Source organism: Lichenostomus cassidix, chromosome 12, assembly GCF_008360975.1.
Source record: "Lichenostomus cassidix isolate B80296 chromosome 12, HeHo_3.0, whole genome shotgun sequence".
NCBI lineage: Eukaryota > Metazoa > Chordata > Aves > Passeriformes > Meliphagidae > Lichenostomus > Lichenostomus cassidix.
The window spans coordinates 12,406,187-12,423,220 of record NC_139493.1 but is presented as its reverse complement, the minus strand read 5'-3'; the positions used below and the strand labels follow the sequence as shown (position 1 = coordinate 12,423,220).

Here is a 17,034-nt window from a genome sequence, read left to right as displayed (position 1 = left end):
ACCTGTGCAGAACAGGTTGCCCAGGGAAACTGTAAATTCTCCAGTCCTTGAGTATTTTTAGATTTTGATTGAATGAAGCCTGGAGAATCTGATCCAACTTGGAAGTTATTCCTGCTTAGAGTAGGGGGTTGTACTGCATTGCCTCTAGTGGTCCCTTCTAACCAAATTATTCTATCATCCTCAACTTTAAAGGTCTGTAACTGCTCTAATAACAACCAAGGTATTTTCCTCCTGATAACAGTGAGAAGCTCTGAAGCATGAAGTGTAGGAAAGCTGTGGTGATCCCACTATCCTTAGCATGGGGAAATGTCAACTGAATGTAGGACAAATTGCTAAAAACTGTGTGTAGTTTCTGCTAAGCTTCCATTCTATCATTAATTCCAGACATATATTAATGGAAACTGTCATAAGGATCACAACTGAAAAGTCATTAATTCATTCCGACTGCAGCTTTGAGCAGTATCTTTAAACACCGAGACACTCCACACTTACAGATTTCTTTGGCAGATGAGAATGTAAAAAGGAAAAACTGTTGCACTTCTGTATTTTTAGTATCATGTACTCCTTTTCCATGTTCAGCTGAATTTGGTACCCAGCCTGACGATTGACTGAATTCTCACCCAAGTTCATATCACATTTGTCACATAATTTACATTTCAAAACATTTGAGAGAATTAAAGACTTGTGGAAAACAAAGCTGTGGATTTGTTAATGTCTATTAATAACATTAATCTTACATTACCAGACAAAAGAGATCAAAGTTTAAAAGAGAGCGGAAAAAAACTTCAAAAACTTAAATATGAAAACTTTTTCAAACCACAAATCGTTAACACGTGTCAACTTGAAATTTTTACTTTCATTTACACTTTCAACACTGTATTTGCCAGCTGGTTCTTCCTTCATTTTTTGAATATGACCCAAGTTCATAGTTGCACGTTTTCCTAGTTAACTGTCCCACCAACACCTACAGCCAAATTCAACAGGCAGGCATGCACCCAGTAAACTGACTTTTTTCTTTTTTAAATCAGCTCCTATCAAATGTAAATGTGGCAATGTTGAAGTTGCACGTACAATCTTCTTTCCATGTTAATTATGCAGCTGTAGCAGATGTGTTACAATGGAAAATTAACTTTAACCAACGAGGGTAGCATTATAGATGAGAATTCTGGTTTTGGGCAATCGCCACCCCAGTTCTGCTGCCCTGCCCAGTGGAGGTGCTGGGGCAGTTCCCACCTGGAAGCTGCTCCTTTTCCCCAGCCCTATCTCTCAGTCTAACTGCTCCTAACCACAAACCCTGCACGTTTTGAATCCATAGGAATACACATTTTGAAAGGGTTTATGGTGAGAACCTCAGTGAATGCACAGCCCTTAGCTCGGGAGTATTCCATGTCCTGAATATCTTACTGACAGCGTTTTCTTGCCTTTTGCCAGACAATGGCCTCATTTTATCCTTTGCATTTTGTAATAAAAGCCTTTTTTTTTCATACCTTCAGACAGCTTAACTGACCTTATCACTTTGAGGATTTTATTAAAATCTGCACTAGAATTAAGTTTACATTTCAGAACGGCAGAAACCCAGCAAACTAAACTCTTGTAATTGTTTCTTAGTTTTGAATCTATTTTAAATGAATGCTCTCTACTTGTTCTGCAGCTTCACATTTTCAAGTGCTATCAGCAGCATTTCACACCAAGGAAAAAAAAGGAAAAGAAATTAATGTGGCTGAAGTATACATCTGCGTTACCAGATTCTGCAAATTAAAGGAGGTTAGAGTTCAAATGAATGACAGTTTATTAAAAATGCCCTGGAGCATTCTTAATTCCAGATTGGATTCGGCTCAGTACAACTCAGGCTGACATAATACTGTTCCAGTTTGTGGGAATGAGGAGGGGGAGGGACAATTGCAAGTTTTCTCAGTTCAAGTATAATATATTTCTGCAGGATGACGAAGAACTGGCAACATTCCAGCAGTCAAGGTTAGTACTACTATCTTTAAAGGGTTGGCACTTCATTTTAGCAACAATATTGGCGATAAATACAAGAGTTTTGGATTTCCCTAGCTGACTTTTTCAAGTATCAGTAGCTATACAAAAAATTCATACCTACTTTATTTTAAAACCTAATCTTGTGCTAGCACACAGAGATCATTTATGAATTTTACATAGCAAAAGGAAATAAAGAAATCCATCTATTTACTTAGAGATTCTCCTACTTTAATATTAAAATATTAACCATTACATTTGTCAAAGAAGTTAAACAAACAATTACATTCATTCAATACAGCTGGATGCATTTTGATAATAAGTCACTCAGTGTAAGAATCCATCCAGTTGTTTTCAAAGGGGTGGGTTTTTTTCCATTTCCTAAGGAAATGCCTTTTTTTCTCCACTCCAAGTCACACACTATATAAATTTCAGTTATCTCCAGCTCTGTGAAGATTATTCTAATAAAAATAATATTTGGGGGTTTTCCCCCAAGATTAAGCATGAGATTGCAGAAAAAGGAAAGACTCTAATCCTCAAACTTTCTCTTTGTGGCTTTCCTACAAATTTATTCCCTCACTGGACTAAGAGGGCATAGAAAACACATTCACACAGATGAGGGAAAACAGATTTGTACACATCAAATATCTACCGACCAGCTCTTTCGACTCTCAGGCTGGAGACCTCATCTTTTTACATTAAAGCAAAACTCACAAGGCAGGTGAGTGCCAGGCATGCCAGGATCCTGTGCCAGCAGCTGCTGCCCATGCAGGGAACCACTTCATCTCATCACTAATTCAATTATACACCTGCAGGAGGGCCGGCACCACTCATGTGCACCTACTGCTTTTAAAATTGCCAACACTGTCCTGCAATATGGTTTGTAAATACCTTGTTCCTTCCTGTTTCTGATGGGAATTTCTCCAGTGTGCAACTGCCCCAACAGTTTCATTACAAAGGTGTTTTTCACAAAAGCAAACAGACGTAGCAAAGTGTCATGCTGAGCTTCGCAAGACATGGAAATAAACCCTTTTTCACCCTCCCCTCTACTCTCTTCCCATCCCATTTTTCATCCCTAGACAAATTCCTCATCTCTGACTTCCATCACAGTTCCTAAACCCAGGAAACAGGTCTAACAAAACCAGTGTAGTTATGGAGGATGATGCTCCTGAACCTTTCCAAACAAAGAAATTAGACACATGTTGTGTCTCACAACTTTGGAAATTGTCAGAGAAAAGTAACCATATTCTAGAATGTATAAAAGGTTTAAAATAAGCATCATAAGTGAAGGATTTGACATGCTATTAAGAAGAATTTATAAATTCCAGGTTGGTTTTTCAAAACCTGTCAAAGTCTGGACACCCAGGGCCCAATGACATCAGCAATGTGGTGGCATTTCAACCCAAAGCACCAGCAGCACTGAGGCAGCAGTGCCCAGGGAAGGATGATGTCCACAGGAACACAACAGCACAACTATCAAATGCAATGTCGTGCTGCAGGACTTGAAATCAAAAACCTCACTGAGATTACTCATTACAAAAAGTAGGATTTAAAGTATTTTAATCCTCCTGCTAAGAGCTATCTTAAGAATACACAAGGTTTAGTTTTACTCAGATAAAGACAAGACATGGCATAGATAGAGCACATATTTCCCATCCAGACCTGCAGGAACCACAGTCAGGGAGAGAAGGTGCTTTAGTTTCCTCAGTATTTCCTTGCTGGCTGTCACCTGGTGCTTACCAGTCACATTAATTTATATACACATGGTGTTATGACAGAGACAGATGTCCATCTCTACCTAGAATTATTCTGGAATTTAGTGGCTTCCCATAGCTTAAAAGAAATATATATTCTAAGTGAAAGGATTACTAATGTTGTGGTCTATATTAAGTTAATTTAAGATTTTGCAAGACAGTTCTGGGGACTGTATTCAAGTGGTTAACTTTGCTGGTACTGGCAGAATATCGATCATCTTACTCTAAGCCTCCGTAATTCAATAAAATATAGGACCACAAAACATAATTCTTGGATTCGTTATCTGTGATCTGGTTTTCCAATTAATACAGCGATTTTACCTATAACTAGAAAACATAATTAAATCATTTTGGAAAATACTGGTCATAATCATTTAAACAGAATAACGATCAGCTTAAAAAGCCAAAACCAAGCCAACTAAAAGCAATACCAAAATTTTATATTTTTTAATTAAATCAAACAAAATTATGATATAAACATGGGCAAAGTCTGTGCTCTAGGGTCATGTTTCTAGACAGGTGAAAACAAAAGCTGTTCTCAAGTACAAACAAAAATGATGCTTCCCCTGCAGTCCCAGGAACACTGTCATCTGTTTAAATCCTTCATCTTGTGAAGCACAACTGGCCCTCAGTTACAGTACTCTCAATTAGCTTCAGTTAAAACACACTGTATGACAAGCCACTGGCAAAATGTGAATGTGACCTTCAGGAGAACTGGAAAGGATGGGCAAGAGAACAAAGTACTCCTCACAGATGCACCTGGAATGTTTTGTCCCAAATAGAAGCTCTTTCATTAATAGCTAAACACTATCATATATATACACGATGAAGTAAATAATGTCACATTCTGATATTTCAACGCTATATGCATTTAAAAATAAAAAATAAAAACCAGCCCTCAGACCATGTCAATGAAGATACAGTATTTGAAGTGCTGCAAGAATCAATCAACAAATGCTCCTTCTCCAAAGCAGACTTCATGCTGACAAGGCTTATTCCCTCTTGGCCCCATTCAGCTCAGGCACCCAGACATGCAGTGTGATGGAAACAAGACCAAGCACCTGAGCAACTGTGCAAGTCCACTTTTTACCAAAAAAAACCAAACAAAAAAAAGTAGCATCTTTTCTTTTGTATTTAGTTTGAAAATTAGTTAGTTCATTGACATATCTTGATAACTTTCTCTCCTTCTCCATTGAGCTTCATCTGAGCAAGACTGTGATCTTTTTAAACCCCTGGTAGCCTTAGCTCTGCTCTTACACTTGTTTGATAATGTCCAAACCTAATTACAAAGGTAGCATGAAAAGTGTTTTATATTTGTGCAAGTGAAAGCAAATTTGATATAATGTATTGATAAATTACAGAGCTCAACCTCATATTTTCAGCAGTATAAAAGTAAATTGAATCGCCTATTGAACATATGCTGATTTCAGTAAGACACTCAATTGTCCTACAGGATATTGGATCTGGGAGAGAACCCTTCTGGACTGCAAACAATTAGGCTGTGTGATTTGGGCGTTGAGTCCTTTCAGATAAAGCAGTGAGCAGAGCAGAGCAGCCCTTTGGCTGGCGTTAGAGCACGGCGCTGTCAGAGCAGCCTCCCTGGCTAATGTCAATAGCACTGCGTATAAAAGGTGACTGAAGTGTGTACAAATGTTGATCTTTGGAGAAGGCATGCCTGGAGTCATACACACATCTACTATTTCATCCACCAGGTCAACTTCTGCGAGAGAGGGCAAATTGGGAGTTTTCTTGCCAAAGGCTGGCTCTTAGCACACTTGTTAGGTTACACTGCACAAAGCTACTTCCCACTGCTTTTAATCCATAATCCAAATATATTATTAAAGTTAGAAATGCTTCCTTAGAACACATCCAAAGGCAGCAGGGATCCACATGGTATGTGTAAGGTCTTACTGCAAACAGGAAGTTTCTGTACATAAGAGGTTTTCCACACCCTGAAAATGTGCTTAGATACTGTGAAATATCTACTATTTCACTTACTAAAGTGGAAATCTTTTTGTATGAAAATACTTGGATAATTTTATTAATATTGATATAAATAAATAGCATTAATAGGCAGTAATATAAAGATTCCTGTAACTGATTGGAAGATACAGCTTCTGCATAAAAAAAACCTCATGCCATCTTTAAAAGTTCTGTGACTTTAAAAGTTCATGTGAGTACTGAATGCCCAAGGAAGACATATCTGTGCTCCTCTCTTAATGCAGATAATATTTCCCTGTTTACTTAATTTTATGGCATTTTTGATATAAAATTATTTATATAATATTTTATTGGCTTGGCACATGTATAGATGTCACAGTGGCATGGACATACCACCTCCTTAAAAACTAAAATTATCTCCTATTGTATATAGTGCTATATCAACAATTTTAAGAAAAGTCAAGACTGTCTGCCACGAAAGAGCCAAGTTTTAGCTCTGGCACACCCAGTTACAGATCATTCTTAATGGGAAAAATTTTAATACTTTATATAACAATTGATAATTACAGCCTGACTCAAATTTATTCAGAGCCATGGGGGAAGTACTGGAAAACACATGGAGCAGGACTACAAAGAGTTGACTAATTTAATTGTTTCAAATAGAGAATGAACACAAGGCAACACAAGTTTACTAATAGGGTAATAGTAAATAAAATAATTAAAAATAAAGCAATTAAAAACAGCTTTGGAGGGTCACTTCAGGAAGAGAACAGCCAATAGGAGCAGAACTGAAGTGCTTATGAGGCTGTCCAGGGTAGGGCAGCCCATGGGACACTCAGGGAGGTCTGGGGGGAACAACAAAATGTCTGACAACTGGACTCCATTATTAACACATGATAAGCTAGGAATGATCACATGATGGAGCAAAAATATCAACCCAGAATTTGTCAACAGCAATTCCTCCACAAAGGCAGTTCACAAGCAGCATGTCAATTTTTCAGAGCATAAAGAGAAATCTTGCTCCAAGAACAATTCCCTGTTCATTAAATATCCCCACACCTGGCAGACAGGAATAATCTCAGGGTACATCAGTCCAGCTCTCAGTGCCTCCCTCAACCCAGACCCAAGACAAAGATTCCCTGCAGGTGCAAGAAGCAGGGCTGGAGGGTGCTGAGCTGAATTCAACAACAGCCTCAGGAAACAGAACCTGTGTGACAAGGGAGCCACAGGGGAGGAGGTGGCACAGCCTCAGCTGCCTCTGGGAGCAGCACTGCCAGTACTTGGCAAAAGCCAAGGGCAGGAACAGAGCCCTTCCATGCCTTGACATCACAACACATCACATCACAAAGGAAACCCTTAGGAAGCCTCAAGAGATGCAGGAATTCTGCTTGCAGGTAGTATAAAGAAATTTTCTGTATAGTTAAATTAATAATCAACTAATAATAAGAAATCTAAGAGAAATTATACTATAACGCCTTGGTCTGAACCATAATAATTGATTTATGTGATTTTTCTAAAGATTTTGCTATTGTGTGTGTGTTCTTTTATGGGCATTATTTAGATACCAAAGTAATGGGTTTTATAAGTAAGCCTTATATAAAAACATAGGTTTTATGCAGTTACGCATTTTTGTAGGCAAAATATATTAGACAAAGTTTGATAAGAATAATATTTCTCACCAGACTGAAAAAGGAAAAGTAGTCACAGAAACTTTAACTAATACAACCTGCCTTTTATTCCTCATCTAAAAGTTTTGTTTTCCACTGAGTTTCTCAAGTCTCTTCCCACATGAGGCAACATGAAAGAGAGCATAAACAGAAAACATGCAGATCTACACAGTGATATCATTCACTCTGTTTTGAGGCAAAATATATGGGCATTAAGATCATAAGCTAAGTGGTAGGACTTACAAAACTTACAGATGGGAGGACTAAACTGGCCTTGATGAGAACTTCTGCTTGACCTCTCATGTAAACTAACTCACTTGCCACTGCTTATATTCTGTAAAACAACTCTCATGGGGATATATATTTAACTATTCTTAAATCCCTCTCTTCCAAAGACAGGCTTGGTTTCAGAGGACAGAGCTGACTTTTTAGACACATCAATCTGTGCAATTGAGGGATTTTTGAGATCTACAGTCTGTACCTATGGAGCACACAATGTCACAAGTGAGGATACACTAAAACTATATTAGAGTGAATTCGCAAACATACATATTTAAACCATATTTATAAACGTTATTTATAATGCATTTATTTATAATGCATTCAAGATGCTTGATACTGCATATATTCTGTTTCAGATGGACAATTCCATCCCTCAAATTAGCTCCAGTACCTGCTACAGTAAAGGAAATTGTCATTGTATTGACATGTTTTAAGAAACACAAATGCCTCCAAAATGTTCAGCAAAAAAAAGGTTATTCTTTCATCTACAGTCCAACAAAAGTAGTAATCCCAACAATGTCGTGTTTCAGGTAAACAGTTTCAGTTAGAAAACTGCCTGCAATGGCTGACATTAAGCACCCAGGACTGTAAGAAGCAGGTCACAGAGTCATTTGTTTTAGTCTTTGTATTTCCAATCAGATACAAATATTTTTTGAATGTTTGGGAAAGAGGATAGTCTAAATATAATATATTTCTAGTGGAAATAACATTTGCTCCATTTTAGGCCTCAGACACTGCTGATGGCAGAACAAGATTGGAATGTGCAGATAATTATCTCTGAGGCTAGTCAACAGCTAGAAGGCCCTCATAATATCACCTTTAAGATCAAGCCAAGACATTCCAGTCTGAATCAAGGTTTATTTATTAAAGGATTTAGCACTTTTAGATCCAATATTGCCTGGAAGACCACCAATTTCCATTTCCAAATATCTAATTTCTCCAGTTTCTTGGTGCATACATTAGGGCTTCAAAATCACTTCAGTGAGCACTCACATATGTGCATAAATGACATCTAAATTCCTTTCCCTCTCTAAGATGAATTCCACCAGAAACACCAACAAAGCAAAATCTCCACAGAGAGAGAGCTATAGGGGTTTTCAATAATTCTCACTCATTTAGGCAACACAGACAACTGCAGGAATTTTTTACTGAAAGGTTTTGGCTTTTTCTTGATCTTGACTGATAAAAGGGATACTGAGAAAAATAATGTTTCATATATATAAGATGTGCTTTGAATATTTTCTAATCTAGGAAGAGAGCTTGGTCCTTAAAATTTAAGTGTTTACTTCTTTTTCCTTTTAAGAAACACTGTTTACAATGAGTAAATAAAATTCAAAAGCAAAGATCAACAATTCTCTTCTTCTAAGTTGGCTTTTTCAGTCTGGGGTCCTTTTTGTGCTGGTGCCACTTATCAAAAAAAATCTACTGTTCATGATAAGATCAGAAGTAATGGCTTATAATACAACATCTGTTCTGTAAATTCATAGCATAATCTTACAGAGGGTTTCTACAAATGAACAAAAAAAGATATATAGCCTTTCTACATATAATGGATTTGGTCAACAAAAAACCTAAATAATCACAGTATGATCCTGGTTATCCAAACTTCCCTGCTGTACATGTCTTCCTGTCCAACAGTGACTCCTCATAACACAAACCCCAGAGTCACCCAGACAAATGTGGTGTGATACAAGTTGTTTGAATAAGTGCTATCCTACTGTATTGCACTGTGAATAAACTTTAATCTGCTGTGGTGCTTGGTGTAATGTTAGACAATATTCCAACTCAAGAGGAGGGAAAATCAGCCATTTCAAAAGAGTTTGCTGCTGTAAATGCACACTAACAAAAATGCACACTAACATGAGATAATACAAATAGTAACTACGCTTATCTTGTTATCGTAATACTACAAATCAGCTAGTGTTTCATACTCAAAAAAGCCAAAATATTGGCAAAGAATGTTTAAACAGGCTTACTTTGGTTTGTTGTTTTGTTGCTTGGTTTGTTTTTTTAAAAAAGAGTAAACAAGAACATCTACTTTCCCAAGACAGTATTTTTCATATGTCTCTTCTTTACTTGAATTAAGCAAAGTTAGTAATTAAGCTGCCAAAGGGAGGTCCAGGAGTTGAAAGATTTCTGAAATCATACAACATAAGTTTCCTGAACACCGGAAAGGAGATCCAAGTTCCTTATCTTAAAGGACACCAACCTTCCTCCCTGCCCCCTGCCTTCTCCAAATAGTGTTTTAAAGGGAAAAAGAAAAAAAAAAGCCAATTATATGCTCTGTCAGGAGGATATATTCTGCTCCTATGTACTGCCTGTGGCTTCAGCAGGATACAAGTAGTAGAGTTAATATGGATAACAATCCACTATTATTTTTACTCAGAGTTGTAATTATAAACTAAAACCATTTTAATATTCCCAGCACAGGCTTATGGTTAAAAGCCCACATGGTCCCATATACACTGTAATATCTAAAATGAAAGTCTTGAAAAAACAAAGAACTGAACCAAAGCTGAGAGCATTGCTGTCTTTACCAGAGAAGTCAACTCAGAAATAAACACAACTGTTCATGAGAAAGATATTAGAAGCAATAAATTTTCTAGTGATGAGTGTTTTTAGGTGTATAATTTATGTGTGCACTCACTGGTGGTATGACCAGAAACACAGATATCACAGAATGAAAAGGAGAAAAAATAGGGGAAAGTAGAAGATATGGATATATGCTCTACTAGGCTGCTAAAAAAATAGCAAACTTATATGAAAGACTAGATTGTGACATATTTTCACAAAAGCAAAAACAAAAATGAACATTGTTGACTCAAGAATGAACGTTGGCAGGAAGCTGCCATTAGGTCTTCTATAGTTTACACTATATTTTTTCCCTCCAGACGCTGCCAGTGGGAGGTTTTAAAGTATAATGATATACTGAGAAACTTATGACAAGCATGTCCAAACAAAGTAAAACATATTTTTCACAAAACAGTAAACTCTGATAGCTTTAAATCCATGGAGCCAGAGGTAGCCTGAAGACTAATTACAGCAGAATTGTTAACTTGTAAAACCTGTTTAAGGTATTTAGGTATTCTTGACTTTTTTCCAGAAAATATTGTTGTAGCAGGAAGTTACTTCTAAAAAACAAAGTTGAAATAGGAAAGACTTTTTCATACAAAAAAAAGAAAAAACCCTGAATAGTTGAATAGTAATATGTTTAACAGCATGATGACAGCAAAAATGGACAAATATCTTAACTAGCATAAATTAGAAAATGTATCAGACATAGTAAACATGTAGGAGTAGGTGTAAAACTTGAACAGTTTTTTCCATTCCTGGAAGCAGTCTTTTCTAAGTCATACTTAGAGTTTCTTAACAAAAAGGTACATGAGGGTGTATCTGTGTATATTAAAATGTGCTGAGAAATGGAGATCATTACAGTCACACACACAGTCACTGCTGTAACTTTCCTTGTACAACCACATGACTAAGCCCCATAAACCTCTAAGAACACAAAAAACCCTTTTCACATATTAAAGCAAGTTTATCTGAGCCTGTATAGAATAAAAAGATTGCTGCAGAAGAATCAAAAGTATGTTAAAGGTGTAATTCAATTGCCAGCAGTGTCTTGTGAGGACAATCTCCCAGCATGTTTACATGTCACTTGTCACAAGCAGAAATGTAGTTGTTTGTCCACTTCTTCAATGATCCTAACTAAGGAAGTAATGAATTTCCTTTCTTCAGCAATACCCAGACACATCTACTCTGCCTAATACCAAGTGCATAACTCCTCTCAGAAATAAAGGGCTGAACAAGAGGCCAGGGCCTTGGGGTTAAGAGATCAGGGACACACATGGAGTTCCCCAGAGCTCCACACTCAGACCAGTTCCATTCAATACCTTTATCAATGACCAGGGCAAGGGGATCAAGAGCACCCTCAGTGCATTTGTAGAAACTCCAAGTTGGGTGGCAGTGTTTGATCTGCTAGAGGGTAGAAGGGCTCTGCAGAGGGATCTGAACAGGCTGGATCAATGTGCCAAGGCCATGGTATGAGGTTCAACAAGGTAAAGTGATGGGTCCTGCCTTTGGATCACAACAAACCCTTTCAGTTCTCCGCATTGGGGGCAGAGTGGCTGGAAATAGGTTCTGATATAGGATAGACTAATAACCTTAATATGACAGCTGTAAATGAATACCAGGATATTATTTTAGCTAATTAACTATATTTTTGAGCTATTCCTTTCACACAGTCCTAAATGTACTGATGGCATAGCATTTACATTCCATGTGTATCATTCAGAGTTTAGTCCGCAAATCCTCTGAAGTCATTCTTCTGCTATTACTGAAGTACTTCTTTAAATACATATTGACTAATCTATAGTTTCATACATCAAGTAGACTATTTTTCATATACAGACTTAAATCTGGCTTTAAAAACTGTACGATGAATTGTAAAAACAGTTTAAAGTTATGATTGGCTGATAAAGTGAAACTCTACTCCATTTCACTTGGATTAGTGTGCAGCTGCAAGATATAAATTCTGTGTGAGAAACAGTACATTTTTTAATGCTCTTTGAATTATCATGTTTTTGCAAAATGAAAGACAACTGGTTTCATATGCAGGTAAGAAATATTGGCATAAGGAATGTTATTTGATTTTAACTGAGTCATGTTGCCAGAATGCATGAAACAGCTGCATGAGCTGAGTATCTGCCTGGGGCTACAACTATATTTCCCCCATCTTTTACCACCTGTCTGTGCTAAAGTTACTGGATGCTGGTAGATATCAAACCCCACTGGGATCGTTAACTATCATAATTATGAAATGGATTCTCCACTGTGCTATTGCCTTTTCAGGTCTAGGTATTTTTTACTAGATGAGACAGCATTATCCCTTTTATTCGCAAATTTTTAAAAGAATGTCATGATTAAACTCACAAACAAAACTTCTAAACCTACACTAAAAGAATGAGGCTTGCCTCCGTTAAGCTTACTTTCTCTGGCATGTCTGTAAATTTATTCAATGATTATGCCAAGACCACCAAAAGGCTCTTTTACATCACTCTTTAGCCATGGGCAGCACTGATCCAATAGGACCATTAACACTGGGATGTTTTCATACTAGTTAGATATAGGAAATTTTGCCCTAGGAGTAGAAATGACTGATAAAATCTCAGAGCTGCTGAAAACAAAAGTGCTTTTGAGAACTCTTAGAGAACAACTGTGATACCAAAAAACCAGGAAATTACAACTACAATTTTGATCTTAAAAAAAAAAGAAAAAAGACTGCAGATTTATGGATAAGTCAGTTTTGATTCTGAGACTTTCAGAACAAGTAATCTGCTTCAGAGTATTTTCAGACACCCAGAAGAATGAACATGGAGTCCCCAAACAGCCACATCAAATTAATTTTTTCATATGACAGAGCAATTGACTTTATTGAAGAACAGGAGTAGCAGTCATATTTGGTAAAAAATTTCAAGATATTCACATAACCAAGCTAAAGAAATTAAAGATATCTTGTCAAATCTGAGAACTAAACAGGCAGAGAAATTAAACTATTTAATAGGGAGAAAAGCCAAGGTAATTCACTTCAGCAGAATTAATCAACCCCACAAATCCATGAAGAGAAATAACTGATTAAGAAGTTGCCTTTTTCTGCTAAAGAAAAGGATCAAGAGACACTAAGGTGACAAGTCAACAGTGTCATGTTGTTGCAAAAAACACACTATGGAGAGATGTATATTTAGTAGTAATCCTTCTGTTTTCTTTGGCATTGGCAAGGTCTCAGCAGGAGAACTGGATCCAATTTTACCCACTCAAAGATGTGAACAAACCGGAAAGACTACGAAGAGAAGAAAGAAGGAAAATAAGGAAACTAGAAAACCTCTGCAGTAAGACTGAAAGAATTAGGGCCTATCAGCTTCAAGAAGAGAAAACTAAGGAACATGATATGCATTTGCACTTCCAGACCATCACAAAGGATGAGGGAAGTCAGTTTATTATGTCCAGTGTGGATAAAACAAGAAATAACTGCCTGAAATTACAGAAAAAGAAGTAAGATAGTAGATAATATTTTTACATACCTGTGGGCTATGAATAATAAAGTGATTATATATGTCACTAAAAACAAGGCAAACACCTCTCAGAAGCAACAGTGGTAAAACTGATACTTTGTACTATGGATGCACTAAAAGATACCTCTCATGCCTTCTGGACCTGTTTTCTATTAAATTTCAGTTTAAAATGTATATAAAACCTGTTTATCTTATTTTTAGTATAAAATACAGAAAAGAATCACTAGGCAAAACATTCCAGACCTGCCAAAAATAATTTGAAAAGAATCTGCGCTCCCAGTTAAGAAAGACAAACAAAGCCATCTGCAATGAGGAACGGCAGACTTTCAAGCAGGACTTTTCACCTTGCAAAACACACTACTGAAAAAGAAGCAAGAGACTATAAATGCTATGGAAAGGTGAACTGGGAACTATTGTTCACTATTTCTCACAGCTGATGAATTATGGGCACCTAAGGACATTACCAGGCAACAGGCTTAAAAACCACATAAAAGGAAAACCTCTTAATATGACATTCTGTATTGCACAGCTCAAGGATCTGGGGTGATTCTCAGCCCCAAAATGAGTGCCCAAAAGATTTAAGTGCTTTACTGATTATAAGTTCTTTGGCTTTAAACATGGCAATATATGTGTTATTTCCAGCTCAAAAGGTCCCTAAAGCCACCCACTGGTAAACCTGAGACAGTTACTGAGGAAAAAACACTCTGCTTAGTCTGATTTTTTCATGTGCCAATTCTTGTATTACTTTACTTTGGGGGTTTTTCTGCTGACCAGGACAAAAAGATTATCTCTTATCTGTATCATCTGTAGATGTATCTCTTATCTGGTCCAGTTCTTCTGCTGATGATTCCTTCTTTGAAAACACTGCTGCAACCCACTCCTTCTCAGTTCATCAGGAAGGCATATTTATTGTACTAATAGCCACAGAGGGTAGCTGTGATGCAGAATTACAAAATGAGTTTCCAAGCTGTGGAGACTGATCACAAAAACTGCAGATGTTAATTAAAGGTACTGCTGTGCATGGCTTGGAGTCTAAGAGTCATTCTGGGGAAATATCTAAAAACCACTCAGGTATGTGGCACAGGTTACATTAATTCAGCCTCTCAGCCTTAGTAATGTAATGTATGACCTTATATGGAACCAGGCTTTAAAAATATATAAATAAAAAAAGGCAGACAAACCCAAAACCACCCTGGGTAAAAAGTGCTTAGAGAAATGCAAAAAGATTTGTATCTTGAAGAAAATTTTCAGTCATTTTTTTTTGCATGCAGTGAAGAAAACACTTTTGGCAAGACCATTATAGATCTTAATCAACTAAAGTTCCAAAACAGAAAAATAAATAAGAAAAATGAGAGATTCCTATATGTTTCCACTTAAAATCAAGTCCATCAAAGAGTTAATGATAGCAACTGGAATAAAAGTACAAAAAGTACTTTAGTTTTCATGAAAATAAAATAAATATTTAGGAAAGGACAGCATATATTGTATATTTAAAAGAGATCACAAGTATGGAGAGCAAAGTGGTTCATACTGAACACCAAAAGGCACAAGAGCTAGACATTCATGATCTCCCCACTAACCCAAAGAAAGATGACATGTCTCCTACCCTTCAGGAAAACTCTACTTCTCAGTGGCCAACTTTGTCTATAAATCAAGTTGTTTATAGAAACGTGTATTAGTTGCTTAAATACAGCTGTGAGGAGCTAGATAAGAGCAGACAGATCCTCTTGGTCCTCTGGTATTCAGCAATGCAGACAGAAGTGCCCTACTGTAAATCACACTAGGTCACACTAATGCAATGCACATTTTTCCTTGACAACACTGGAATTTAAAATGTATATATACCATATCATTACATACATTATTACTTACTGAAGTGTAATGATCATATGAAAATCTCAGGAAACCATTTTTTCTCCAAAAGACTCTGTACCAGAGTTCAGATGACTCATGAAACAGAGTTATTTGAGCTGCCATTTTGGATTCTTTCCTTGGAAAGTAAGACACCAGCTGGATTGATTAGGGGCCTTGATGTCTAGAGGTTATTCTGGGCTTTTATAAGCAATCAGTGACTTACATCATAAAGTTGTGTTCATGTTCAGGATATGGTGTTTTAGTATGGGGTGGGGGGTGAGGGAGAAGAACAGAGAAAATGACACCAATTCTTCTCCAGGTAAAGTTTAAGGCTTTTTTTCAGATTTAAAAGTTTAAAAAAAATTTTAAAGCTCCGTAAAAACCAAACTTATTTCACAGACTCTTAAAAAAGATCCAAGCATAATATACATTCCAGAAGTAACAAGCTTTACCCAGCCATATTCCTGCTGCTTACAAATTACACCAAATCTCTTAGTGAAAAACTAATCTAGAAATTAAAAGAGAAGGACATCAAAGGCAACAAAATTCCAGCTTTTTTACTGTTAGTTATAGCAGAAACCTCTGGGGACATTCTGCACACACCTCAAAACAAACAAAACAAAACCAAATAAAAACAAAAAAAAAGCAGGTGAGGGAAAATCTACACTAAGCTACAGAGTTTTCAACCACAGATGAGTGTGGCATGAAAGAATCTCTCCCCCTAACCTGTTTCAGCTATTGACTTACCAGGGTAGAGAACACAGAAAAAACTGCTGCATTCTGATGCACTCAGGACAAAGTCCTTGCTTTCCAAGTAGCACAAGGCTGGTTATGCAGCATCCAGAATAACAAAACCTCTTCCTCCCTCCCTGCAATTCCTGACCAACTTTGCAAGGAGCTTCATTTTCTAGCTCTTCCCCTATTACCCATAGTTTACTGTGGGAGCTGATTTTCCACTTTCTGTTTAATGACCTGCAGGTAAATAGTTGCTCAAGAAATAGTAGAGTTCAAAGATTAATTACAAACCTACTGCAAATTCACATTTCTTCAACACAGTAAGTTCAATTTTGGGAAACTCTTCAACAGAGTAACTGATTGCAATCTTTGAAGACGAAAATTATTTTCCTATCTGAAAGTAAGTGAAGAAGGAGATACAAAAATTATAATTTTTAGATAAACACTTGTCAGTTCAGCTGAGGATACTAAGCTGTTCCAGTCCACAAAGCCAACACAAAAAATAAAACTATTGTGAAACTGCACATATAGTTGCGATACTATCAGGACGGAAACTATTTTTTCCAGGTAACTCCTTCACAATGCACACAATAAAATTCTAGAAAACTAAGTTTTCAGAATTCACCTTAAACTCAGATGTTTTGAGCTGTAATATTTGGCTAAGGTTACATGTGAACTTTTCAAAACTGTAATTCAAAAATTGGCCGAACTCTATGAACTTCACAAACACTACACAACCCCCTTTTTTTT

General features: G+C 36.8%; 1 protein-coding gene across 5 annotated transcripts in view; it reads right to left on the bottom strand.

Annotated features, from left to right (window-relative positions):
* Positions 1 to 17,034, bottom strand: part of ERC2 (ELKS/RAB6-interacting/CAST family member 2) — a 394,496-nt gene that overhangs the window by 191,376 nt on the left and 186,086 nt on the right. The gene's annotated exons all lie outside the window — the stretch shown is intronic.